Below are 13,097 nucleotides of genomic sequence, written 5' to 3'. Positions count from 1 at the left end.
AATTTACAATGGGTTTATTAAGACGTAGCCCCTGTAAGACAAGGAACATCTGATAGACAAAGATAAATTAATTATAATAGTCTTGGCTCAATAAAAAGCTGTTAGGTTTCTTTTTCCCCTTGAATGTGAATGACACAGAGGCCTAATTGTCAGGTTTATTAGAGTCATCAGCAAAATGGAACAGAAAAGAACAACTTGTAATAAATCTCACCTAAAAAAGATGGGAACAAATACTAAATAAGAGATGGTTACAAGTAAAGAAGCATCTGAGACCCAATTATCTAATCACAATAGGTGCTCTTTTTCCCTTTTAACATGTACATACTTTGAATACTACCAACAGAATAAAGAAAAATAGTTTTAAACAATAGATATTGAAATTACGTAATATTTGTATTAGTTTCCTGTGGCCACTATAGCCAATTGCCACAGTCTCTGTGGTTTAAAGCAACGGGGATTTCTCCTCTCACAATTCTGGAGGCCAATAGTCTAAAATAAGGGTGTCAGGAGAGCAGGCTTCTCTGCTCCCTCCAGAGGCTGTGGGGGAGAATCCTTCCTTACCTCTTCCAGCTTCTGACATCCCAGCACTTCTTGGCTGTGGCCCCATAACTCCACTTTCTGCCTCCAACTGCACACGTCCTTCTCCTCCTCTTCTGTCTGGCCCAAATCTCCCTCTGCCTTTCTTTTACAAGGACACTTGGCATTGGATTTCAGGCACCTACCCAGACAATCCAGGATGATCGAATCCCCAAATCCCTAATTTAATCACATCGACAGACCCTTTTCCTAAATAAGGTAGCATTCACAAGTTCCAGGTATGTGGACATATCTTCTGGGGGCCACCACTCAATCCACTGTAGTATTTGTTAAAACGGAAAAATAAGCTAACAAAATTGCATAAAGATTCTAAGACTAGATTTAAATCTACAAATCAATTATATTTGCTAATGAAATGTATACATTTTTTATTTTCTCAGTTAAATGCAAGTACTTGGTCGTATTTAAGTAATGCACGTATATGTAGTCATCTAGAGATCCTTATCATTGTAGAGACATGCAGAGCAATTAGGTTGATGACAAATGGGTGAAATGTTTACAGTTTTAAGAAAATCCATTTCCGCTAGGAAATTTTAAAAATGAAAATAATACTTTGGGAGCCATCATACACATATTACCTTAATAAGATATATATTTGAATTATAAGACCCATCTTATAAATCAGAGCCTAGTCAGGAAAATAGAAACCAAACTAGGGGGGCACCTCGGTGGCTCAGTTGGTTGAGCATCTGACTTCAGCTCAGGTCCTGATCTCACAGTTCATGAGTTTGAACCCCACATTGGGCTCTGTGCTGTCAGCGCAGTTTTGGATCCTGTGTCCCTCTCTTTCTCTGCCCCTCCCCCACTTTCTCTCTCTCTCTCTGTCTCTCTCTCAAATACAAATAAACCTTAAACAAGAGAGAGAGAGAGAGAGAGAGAGAGAGAGAAACCAAACTAGGAATTTCAAAGAGACAGCATTTAATATAGGAAATTATGTAGTTGGGAGAGCTGAAAGGTCAAAAAGGGAAAGGTAGGTAACTGTGAGATTAGTAAGCACAGAAAGATAGACAGCAGCTGAGGGAACAAAAAGGAGGAGGTAGCATTATAGGAATAAGACTGCACTTCATACTGTGTCACTGGGAATGCTAAACAGGATGCTGGGAATACCAGGGAGAGGGCATCCAGAAATGAAGTCACTTCCAGAGATACTGCCAGAAACAGAAAGAAAGAAAACTATGACTTCTCCCCTCTTTCCTTAGAATGCCTCCTAATTTTCTGCTGGAACCTTCTATTGGCAGAACCTAACAGAAACCCAGCTAGAAATAAAGCCTGGGAAATGAGGTTTGCAGGCTCCCATCCCGAGCATTCCGAAGCTGATTGTGTGGAAGGGTAGATGCGGGGCTAAGAAAACAGCAGGCAAATAATCAGCACACCCAGTGATACGGAAAAGCAGGTGTGTTCTACATTGCTGATGATGCTGTAAGTCAGAGCACTGAAACAAGTAACTCTTCATACCCATTGACTAAATAATACCACTCTGGGGAACATAACCAAAAGAAAGAAAGAAGTAACCTCAAGGAAAAAAAAGAAAGAATTTATACGAAGATGTTGGAAGTGGCATCATTTATAACTGCAAAACCATGAAAATGGCCATATGCTCAACAATAGGGAGATGATTAAGCAAACCCATAGCAGACTGATGTTAACAAAATACTCTAAAGCTTAAAAAAAGACATATATATTTCAAATAAGTATGAAAATGTTCGTAAAAATACATTTATGTGAAAAAAAATAGAACCAAGAATTGTAGGCCTACCATAATAATTACAATTGGGTAAAAATGTATGAAAGAATCTGAACAAAGATCAAGAGAGAACTGGATTCATGGAACTAGTTTAGAGCTTAATGTTTCTTAGGCTTCTTTTCTTCTATAATGTTACTTAAGTTCTTAATTAAAAAAGAAAAGTAAACAAATCTTTATTTTTAGATTCCAAACCAACTAAAAATTGTGTGTTTCATGTTAAGCTGCTTTAAAGAAAAAAACCAACACACACACACACACACACACACACGCGCGCGCGCGCGCGCGCGCACTACAACCTGGCTAACCATTCCCACCATAGCACTTTTTACAACTCTGGCATTAATCACTGCCATGGCCGGAGGCCAGTGTCCGATTGGTCTAGAGATTTTATTTTACAACCTGAGAACACTGGCTGGCTCCCAGTGCCTCTGCTGGCTTGCCCTGAGCTGAGACTTTTTTCTGTTGCTATACTTCACGTATTTTACTACAGGCCAGGAGTTGTTAAAGTTAACTAAAGCAATGAATAAAGATAAAACAGGGCTAGTACAAACCGCCCCCCACCCTGCATTTTAATGACTATTTAAGTTTTTGTCGATATTTGTTGCTTCAAAATGATTTGTTCTCTCCCAGAGCCCAAGTGCCTTATACCATTCCTGAACCAAAACTCCCTAAACCCAGAGGGCATTAGGCCACACCTTTGAATCACCCCTCCCCCAAACCATGTTGCTTCCCAGAATCATGATGTGCCAAGAAGTTTTTTGCACTCGTGAACTCTGCCTCATTAGCAGACTCATACTGATGCTTGTCACAGCTGCCTCAAGACTGTTTGGAGTCTGAGGGTATGTGGTTACATCAGGGAAAGTATGACAGCATAACTGCCTCCCATAGGGACCTGCTGGCAAATTGCCCAAGAGACCTTGGCCATGCCCCGAGCTGGCTCTCTGTGTGATTGATTAGGCAGTGAGAGGACTCGCAGGAGAACCAAGCTCCAAACTTAATCAGCTTGCCATCTTTGCCTTTTGTGAGTGCTTGAGAATCCTCTTTCATATTCCAGTTTTACCACCTACCACCTGTGCAACCCTAGGTAAGTAACTTCAGCCTCTGTGCCTCTATTTCCTAGTGTTTAAAATGGAAAAATAATAGTAGCTACTTCATAGTTTCTTGAAAAATCCGGGATAAAGCCCTTGAGGCTTAATGGAGGAATTGCTAGTTGTTTACCCAAGATCCATTCTACCTTTCTTTTTATTTATTTTTTTTTAATTTTTTTTTAACATTTATTTATTTGTGAGACAGAGAGAGAGAGAGAGCATGAACAGGGAGGGTCAGAGAAAGAGGGAGACACAGAATCCAAAACAGGCTCCAGGCTCTGAGCTGTCAGCACAGAGCCCAATGCGGGGCTCGAACCCACAGACTGTGAGATCATGACCTGAGCCGAAGTCGGACGCTTAACCGACTGAGCCACCCAGGCGCCCCTTACCTTTCTTTTTTTTATTAACAGAAACATGATTTCGTTTGGGGTAGCAATATGCCCAGCTAAAATACTCCCTCCACAGACTGCCTTACAGCTATGGTGACCATATGTTTCTGTTCTACAGGGAGGGGCTCCCAGGAAAGCAATAGTTTCTGATTTAAAGAAAAGGGGGGGGGGGGGGAGGGAAGAGAGAGCCAGCCAGGATGTGTATTTTGCTTTTTGCTTTTCCTTTTTCATTCTGGACAAAATGAGAATACCTGGGAGAAAAGCAGCCATCTTGCAACCAAGAGAACAAAAGCTAAGGATGGTAGATCAGGAAGCAAGGTTTCTAGGTCCTTAAGATTTTCTTAAGCAGCTGTGCCGGAAGTCAACTACCTACTTCGGAACTTCTTGTTACATGGAAAAATGAACTCCATTTGGCCAGGCCACTGTGGTTGGGGTTCTGTTGCATGAAGATGAATGCAATCCTGATCATAACACTCAGCATGGGGCATGTGGGTGACTCAGTCATTTAAGCGTCTGACTCTTGATCTCGGCTCAGGTCATGATCTCACAGTCCATGAGATCGATCATGGATCAATGGATCAAGCACCACCCCCACCCCATTGGGCAAGCAAGGAGCCTGCTTGGAATGCTCTCCCTCTCTCTCTGCCCCTCCCCTGTTCACATACTCTCTCTCAAAATAAAATAAACTTAAAAAAAAAAAATTCAGCATACTGCCTGCCAATAGTAATACCTTAATAAAGGTTACCTTTTATTTTTCTAAAAAGTATCATGGTTTTGAATCAGCTGTATTACATTGAGCACTAAGAGAGGTTCACCATTATTATTCTGGAATTTAGTTAATAGGTAAATAATGCATAAAATCCTCCATTATCAATGAGGGCTGGTAACATTCTCATTATTCAGAGACACTGGCTGTAATAACATTTGTTAAAATAATATTTGCCAGTCTATTGCAGTTTTTTTTTATTGCTACTAGGCTATATTCAACTATGCCTCTGAAGAGATGATTTTATTGATAAATGTAGTAATTGTATGAAGGGGAAGGAAATAGGACATTTATATATTTTGGCTAACATTTTTTTTCAAAATTAAATTTTATTTTGTTAAAAGAAATGTTCCTTTCCAAGAGATACTGTCTTTATTTTATTTATGAATAGATTTGTTTCTTTGGAACTCAACAACATTTTAAGGCTTTTTAAAAAAAAATGTTAATGTTTATTTATTTTTGAGAGAGCAAGAGAGACAGAGTGTGAGCAGGCAAGGGGCAGAGAGGCAGGGAGATACAGAATCCAAAGCAGGCTTCAGGCTCTGAGCTGTCAGCACAGAGCCCAACGCAGGGCTCGAACCCACAAACCATGAGATCATGACCTGAGCCAAAGTTGGACATTTAACTGACTGAGCCACCCAGGTGCCCCATTTTAATGCTTTAAAATATTTTTTTTGATGTTATTTTTGAAAGACAGACAGACAGAGGAGCAGAGAGAGAGAAAGACACAGAATCCAAAGCAGGCTCCAGGCTCTGAGCTGTCAGCACAGAGCCAGACACGGGGTGCAAACTCATGAACCACAAGATCACTAGCTGAGCTGAAGTCAGATGCTTAACTGACTGAGCCACCTAGGAGCCCCAACAACATTTTAATGCTTTCTAAGGAAGACTGGCAGTAGGGGTAGGAAGAGTACAACCTTGTTGATTTGCCCGTAAGTAAATGTGCAATACATAAAAGTCCTAGGAGATTTCTCAAGATTTCCCCAAGTGTCAGTTATGACACCATAAATAGCTTGCCCTCAAAGCTCTGCTTCCTCTACTTGGACTGAAACATGGATCCATCCCCAACACCAGAAAAGCTATTTCTAGCTTCAGTCTGAAAATACAATTTCTACATAAGACCAGGGTGAAGTCAGAAAACCTGTCAGACATCTCCACAATCCTAAATTATGCTCCTCTCAGTTTTTCTACTTTGTTGTTCAAGTAGAGGAAAGCAACAAGACAGGCTGGCTTATGATGCAGTAATAATACCAAAAGTTCAGTGGCTAAAATTGCAAAATTTGTTCCTTGTTTATTCTATTCACCCTTGATAGGTCAGCAGGGACATTCTTCTCATGATAGCCATTGAACCCAAGCTGTGAGAACAGCCTTCACCTTGAACATTATCTGTCACCGTGTTGAAAGGAAAGGGCCTTACCCTGGCAATTTCCAATATGCGTCACTTTTGTTCACAATTCTTTAGCTAGAACCAGTTTCATGGCCCCATACAACCAAAAGTGGGCCACGAAGTGCAACCCTACCATGTGCTGGCACTAATGACACTAGAGAGAGAGTATTACTGACAGGACTACCCGCCTACAGCTGTGTGTCGTATACCTGTCACCTAATTCTCACAACAAACCTTGATATTGTTTAACTTTAGTTTTCAGATGAGAAATCTGAGGCTTACACAGATCAAGTAATTTTTCCAAGAATCCCATTTAATGTGTGGACTTGATTTCAGTTTCGTCTGATTCCAGAATTGGTGCTTTTTCCATTATTTCCCTAAGCCTCCCAATATAACATGTTCAGTTGCTTACAACCTCCAAGCCTTGGGGGCGGGGGGTCAGATGGAACAGGAGAACAGAGAGTGAAGAAAAGATTTATTGTTAAGAGATATTTCTCTCCACAAAGCCAAATTGTCCATACTTCTGTGGCCTCATTCTTTGTCGCAATGAGGTGACAAAGTGAACTAACCTGACCAAGGATCCGCAGCTCAATCCCACAAGACCAGAAGCCGAAGTTACTAAAATTAGATTATGGAGAAGGAGATATTAGGGACGCCAAGTGGGTCATACAGACATTGCCATAAAATTGACAGGCAGCATTATGCTATTTCTGTTCCTTCAAGTAATCACTCCAGAATGCCTCCTATTACTCAGGGTGATGCCCAACTGCTTTAGAGGGCTCTATTTGCTACTACATAAATCTTACTCTTTAATCCCTAAAGTGGGAGTAATTTTGTTAAGTTCATTATAAGCATTATATATTTTTTGTTACCTCTCTGAATATAGTAATTTTGGGAAGGACTCCCATTTTGCAGTGAAGTATGCACTCAAGCATGCCAGAGAGGCTGATTCAACCTAGAAGTCTCAGGCAGAGAATGATGAGCTGACCTGGTTCTTTGAGGGCTGTAATTTTCAGCAAAGAGAGGATGATCCTTTAAGCTTTTAAAATAGTTTTCACATTGTGTCTCATTTCTCCTACATAGCTAACCATAAGACCTTAAGTATTCAACCAGAGTTGAAGCTGTTGATATAATATAGCTAGATTTTGACTTTTCTAAGCACACTCTAAAAAAAAAAATTATAAACCTGAAGGAATACCATTCCTTCTCTTATGAAGACTTTACTTGAAAATGCTTGTCATAAAATGTTACATGTAAAAGGCAATCTGTACAGTTTTTCAGAGGCTTTGGTTCTAGGGCTGTTAAGCAGCCAGTATGCACCAGTTTCAATATACCAACCTCGATGTGCTTGGCTGGGTCAAGACCCTACCTCACCTCTAGGTAGGTCTATTTTTAGCAGCACTTGTATTTGAATCATTACAGATGATTTCTCCCCTCCACTTTTCAATTTGTCTTTAGTGTTACTTTTCTGATAAAATTTTTTTAGCTTAAAGAGCGTTTACAATATGAGTTCAAATACTTCAGATTACACACTCCTATATTCCTATAGATTTTTTCAATGGAAAACACTGTGAAGATAAAGTATCAAAGACTCAACTAGTAGTCTGAAAATAATCATGAAAGTAAGCCATGAAAGTTAAAACTCAATTTGAAAAAGAGTGTCCTAGAGTTGAGGGTCAACCCCTCCTTATAACAGCCAAAATTTGAGTCACCTGAATAAATAGAGAGCCGAGAGGGAAAGGGCACTCTGAACTCTGCAACCTCTCATATTTAAAAGAAGAAACAGAAGAGGTAATTCCAATTGACCCTTTGTGCTTTATGGGTTTTGCATCCCTGGGAAGGTTAAGATGACAGCCCATTCTAAATACATGTCCATTTACATCAGCAGCCTTTTCTATGGGTGATTTAAGTGTATATTTGAAACATTCCAACAGAGAAACAAAAAATACATCAAAGGACCAAATAAATCCATACAAGCATGGGGATTTGAGAGTCAGTTTATTTGGACTTCATCTCATTCTTATTTACCCACCATAATCCAAATGATACCATAAAGGAGTCAGTATCCAAAAGGCCTGCTTTCCACAGTCAAAACAGTAAAGATCTCCACTCTCTTTCGGGAATGTTATAGTGGATGCTTTGACTATGTTAGCAAAGAGGTGTAGGGGAGGATGTCAGGACAATAATTTTACCAACATATTTTAAGTGACTCAAATAGGTGTCAAGTTCCTGCCTGAACGCTAATTACCTGGATACTAAAAAAAAAACAAGAACAGGTTGAGAGCAGTTTTTATACTACTTGGGTGGTTAGTTGGAATAGCCATGACTGGAATGTCCTGAGCACCCCAACTTGGGTTGATGATGTAATTCAAGTTGAACAATTACTTTAGCTTTTCAGACAGTCAGGCTAGGTCCAGATTCCTTTGTCATAGCCTGACATTCTCTTTTTAATGACTTTTCCCCTTCTTCTCTTACACTCCTTTCTCCCTTGATGGTATCACTACATATGGAAAATTGCGGAGGTTTACTTTATACAACAGAAAAGATTAACACTCACTTTTTAAAAAATCTGGTACATGAATAAAATCCACATAACAATACATACAATACTCACATACAGAACTCTGGGGCCCTTAACCCTAGTAAGCACTAAAGAATGTTTTTAAGTGGAGACAAAGAAATGATGGGAATATTTGCCACAGGATGCAGACATCAGTCCCCTGGTGCCATTAGCTCAATAGGAATTAAATGTAACTATGAACAGGAGAAGTCATTAACTCAATGGTTTTGTTAGGGAGTCTGTTTTGCAACCTGGCTGGACTGATTTGTTGGGTTTACCCAAGGAGTACAGAGATAAAATAGTTAGGAAGAAGAGAAGAAATGATGTGAGCAAAAAACATACTAAAGTTCAAATGGGTAGAACCCAGAGGAAGGCTATGGAGGTGATGAGCTAGTGGCAGATGTTAAATACTTAACTTTTTTAACTGGCGTTTTAACTAGGGGCATTAGCATTAAAATCAAAGAAGCAAGTTTAAGTACTGGTTCTCTAAGGAAAAAAATCAGAAAGGGGCTCTTTGTCCTTTGTTAACACAAGCACAAACATTTGTACAACAGAGAGAAATGCTCTTCTGTGGTTTTCTCCTTTGCAAGTCAGGGATGACGGGGTAATTTTCAAGCAGAAAAACATAATAATGATTGATCACTGACAAAGTCTTATATTTTATATCACTAGAAGCAGATATTTTATATTTTTGGCCCACTTCTCTACATTATACAGTCACTTCTGCTAGTCATTGAAAGAGTTTCCAACATGTTTTTTGAAACATGTATTCTTTCTAGGTCCAGCAAATGATGGGCTACTACTTTTCCTTAAAGGTTGCCTTTTTTAACTTAAAATGCTTTTATTTAAAAATTACAAATGTTAATTATAAAAATGTAACAATGAACAGGAATATTAAAAAACTGTTTTAATATAAAAAAATTTTAAATAATGTTATTCCCTCCCCTTCTCTTCATACTCATTTTAGTGATCTATTATTGCATAAAAAAACTACCCCCAAAACTTAGGAGCCTCAAGCAATAAACATTTATTATCTTTCCAGCTTCTGTGGATCAGAAATCCAGAATAGCTTAGATGGGTGGTTCTTGGCTCAGAGTTTCTCACACATTGCCATGAGGATGCCAGCAGGGATTGTAGTAACCTGAAGGCTTGCCTGGGGTTGAAGGGTCCACTACCTAGGTGGGATCTACTCACACACCTGGCAAATCATTGCTGGTTGTCGGTGGGTCTCAGTTTGTCAATTCCTCACCTTAGAGCTGCTAGGTGTTTCCATTAGGTAGAAGCTAGTTGTGTCAAGGGCAAATGATCCAAAAGACAGAGTAAGGAGGCAGTCAAATGTCTTTTACAACCTCATCTCGGGAATCATGCACACTAAATCCGGCCACATTTGAGGGGATGGAAATTGGGCCACACATTTGTAAAGAGGAATAATGAAGTACTTGTGGACATTGTTTAAAATCACCACAGTGCTACTGATATTTAAAGGTAATCACTATTAATAGATTAATATGTAACTTTCCGGGCCATTTTCTATGTACATATAAATATATATAATGAACATATAAATTTTTATACACTAGATACGTTTATATACTTATTTTATAAAACCCAGAAAATTTATGGATATTGTTAGCAAATTATTATTTACTAATATATAAAGGACATAATTTATCCTCATACCCCATAGCTTGTTCTTTTTAATAGCTGCTAGCATTTCATTGGATACTTACAACATAATTTGTATAAGCATTTCCCTAAAGATGTACCTTTCAGGGGTGCCTGGGTGGCTCAATCAATTGGGCTTCAGAATCTTTTATTTTGGCTCAGGTCATGATCCCAGGGTTGTGGGATAGAGCCCCACATTGGGCTCCGTACTGATTGTGGAGCCTGCTTAAGTTTCTCTCTCTCTCTCTCTCTCTCTCTCTCTCTCTCTCTCTCTCTCTCTGTCACTCTCCCCAACTTGTGCTCTCTCTATCTAAAAATAAAATAAAGATGTACCTTTGAGTTATCTTTAGTTTTTTGTTACTGTGAATATGTTGCAGTGGACATCCTAGTACATAAAACCTTACCTGCTTATTTAAGTATTTCTGTATGATATATTCTCATAAATGAAATTGTTGCATCAAAATATTTCTGCTTTTACTATTTTGATAGGTTACTATAAAATTGCCCTTAAAAGTATAACATTTATCTAGTCATCATATTGGGTAGGGTAGGCTAAATAGAGCTAAAAATTTTCCATGGTTTAAAGACAATAAGTTCATGGGGCACTGGGGTGGCTCAGTCGGTTGGGCGTCTGACTTTAGCTCTGGTCATGATCTCACAGTCTGTGGGTTTAAGCCCCGTATTGGGCTCTGCGCTGACAGTGAACCTGCTTCAGATTCTGTCCCTCTCTCTCTACCCCTCTACCTCTTGTGCTCTGTCTCTCTCTCTCTCTCAAAAATAAACAAACATTAAAAAAAAATTAAAAAAAAAAAAGGACAGTAAGTTTCTTTCTGTTCTGTCACAGTTCAAAGCAGATTTCCCTGTCAATAGTGGTGGCACTAGAGGGATGGGAAGTGTTTGCCCACATAGCCGTTATCTACATAGTTCTTCAGGGATTCAGGATTATAGGGTCTCTGCCATTTGTATAATATCCTAAGGTGACTTGGGTTGTTGCCATCACCATTCTAAGCAATGAGGAGGGAGGAGAGAGCATGAAGGGATAAGCCTGGAAACTTTCATTGGCCAGGCCTAGGAGTGGCATTCATTGCTTCTGCTTGCATTTCATTTAAGAGACCTGCAGAACATACTGGGAAATATAGTAAAGTTGAGAAACTATATGGCCAGCTACAATTCTCTGCCACAGAGACTTTAAAATATTTAAAGTTGGTATGTCATGGATGTCAAGTAATCAAAATGGTTGCTAATCAAAAACAACCAGAAGAACCCAGCAGTACCTACCAGCTAAACATTAATCCTATTACACTGCCATGAAAAATTGAAAATAAAAATCTCAATAATATTTTTCATGGACTCAAAAGTGTATTTTGTTTGTTTTAATGTTTATTTATTTTTGAGAGAGAGAGAGAGAGCACGCACAAGAGAGAGCAGAGGGAGAGAGAGAGGGGCAGAGAGAGAGAGAGAGAGGGAGAAAGAGAGAATCCCAAGCAGGCTCCAAGCTGTGGGACTCGATCTCAGAAGTGTGAAGTGATCTGAGACAAAATCAAGAGTCAGATGCTTAACCAAATGGGTCACCCAATCACCCCAAAAGTGTATTTTGTTTTACAATTTAAATGTTTAGCCTCTCCAGGAGCACCTGCATGGCTCAGTCAGTTAAGCTTCCGACTTCAGCTCAGGTTGATCTCACCATTCACCGGTTTGAGCCCTGCATCCAGCTCTGTGCTGACAGCTCAGAGCCTGGAGCCTGCTTCGGGTTCTGTGTCTCTGTCTCTCTGCTCCTCCCCTGCTCAACTCTCTCTCTCAAAAATAAATAAATATAAAAAAAAATGTCTAGCTTAACCAAATGAGAAAATTTTGAAAAGGAAAAATAATGAGGATGTTCTTGTGTTACTAGATATCAAAGCATAACATGAAGGTATAGTAATTAAGATAATGAAATACAAAGGAATAGATCAATGAGAATTTATAAAGCTACAAATTCTGCCAAACTCTCAATTGTATTAATCATCATTTTTCTGGAGACCACCCTCTCCAAGTCTGCCATCATCCTGCTTCAAGGTAGAGTAATTGCTCTCTAGGTGTCCCCTATGTGGGGGGATTCCCTTTGTGACTTCTGTTTCCTTCCATGCTATCTTTTTTCTTGGTCTATACACTGATTTTGCTGGAGCCCAGCCATTAGTGGTTTCCTGAGACAGGGCACCTGGAAGGTGAATCTTTCAAGACCTTCTATGATTAAAGATACTAAAGATACTTTTATTCCTCCTTCAAGTTTGATTGACAGTTTAGCTGGAAGTTAACTGATATATTTTTGTATATATATATATATATATTGTCTTCTGGCATCCAGTGTTGCTGTTAAGAGGTTTAGTGTCATCTCCTACCTGTTCCTTTGTGTGTCACCTGGTTTCTCTTTCTTTAAAAAAATTTTTTTTAACATCATTTTTTGAGAGACAGAGAGAAAGTGTGAGTGCGGGAGGGGCAGAGAGAGAGAGAGAGAGAGAGAATCGGAAACAGTTTCCAGGCTCCAAGCTGTCCACTCAGAGCCTGAGGCAGGGCTCGAACCCATGAACCATGGTATCATGACCTGAGCCAAAGTCGGATGCTTAACTGACTCAGCCCCCCTAGGCATCCCTGTTTTTTCTTCCTTAAAGCTTTTAGACTCTTCTCTTTTTCCTTGGTGTTCTTGGCCTATGTGCAGATATGCCATACGTTATCTCTCTTTTTTTAATCTCTTTCCTGTTAATCAGATGATAGACTTCCTAGATTGATTCTCTAACTTTCTTATCTTCCGTGTTACTTTCCATCAGTACTTTGGAAGAAAGGCTTTCCTCTTGTCATCTGATAAGATATATTAGTTGCTATATATATATATATATATATATATATATAGTAGACTCAGGCTTC

This window comes from Acinonyx jubatus, chromosome C1 (genome assembly GCF_027475565.1).
Source record: "Acinonyx jubatus isolate Ajub_Pintada_27869175 chromosome C1, VMU_Ajub_asm_v1.0, whole genome shotgun sequence".
Taxonomy (NCBI): Eukaryota; Metazoa; Chordata; class Mammalia; order Carnivora; family Felidae; genus Acinonyx; species Acinonyx jubatus.
Note: the sequence above shows the minus strand (reverse complement) of the source record.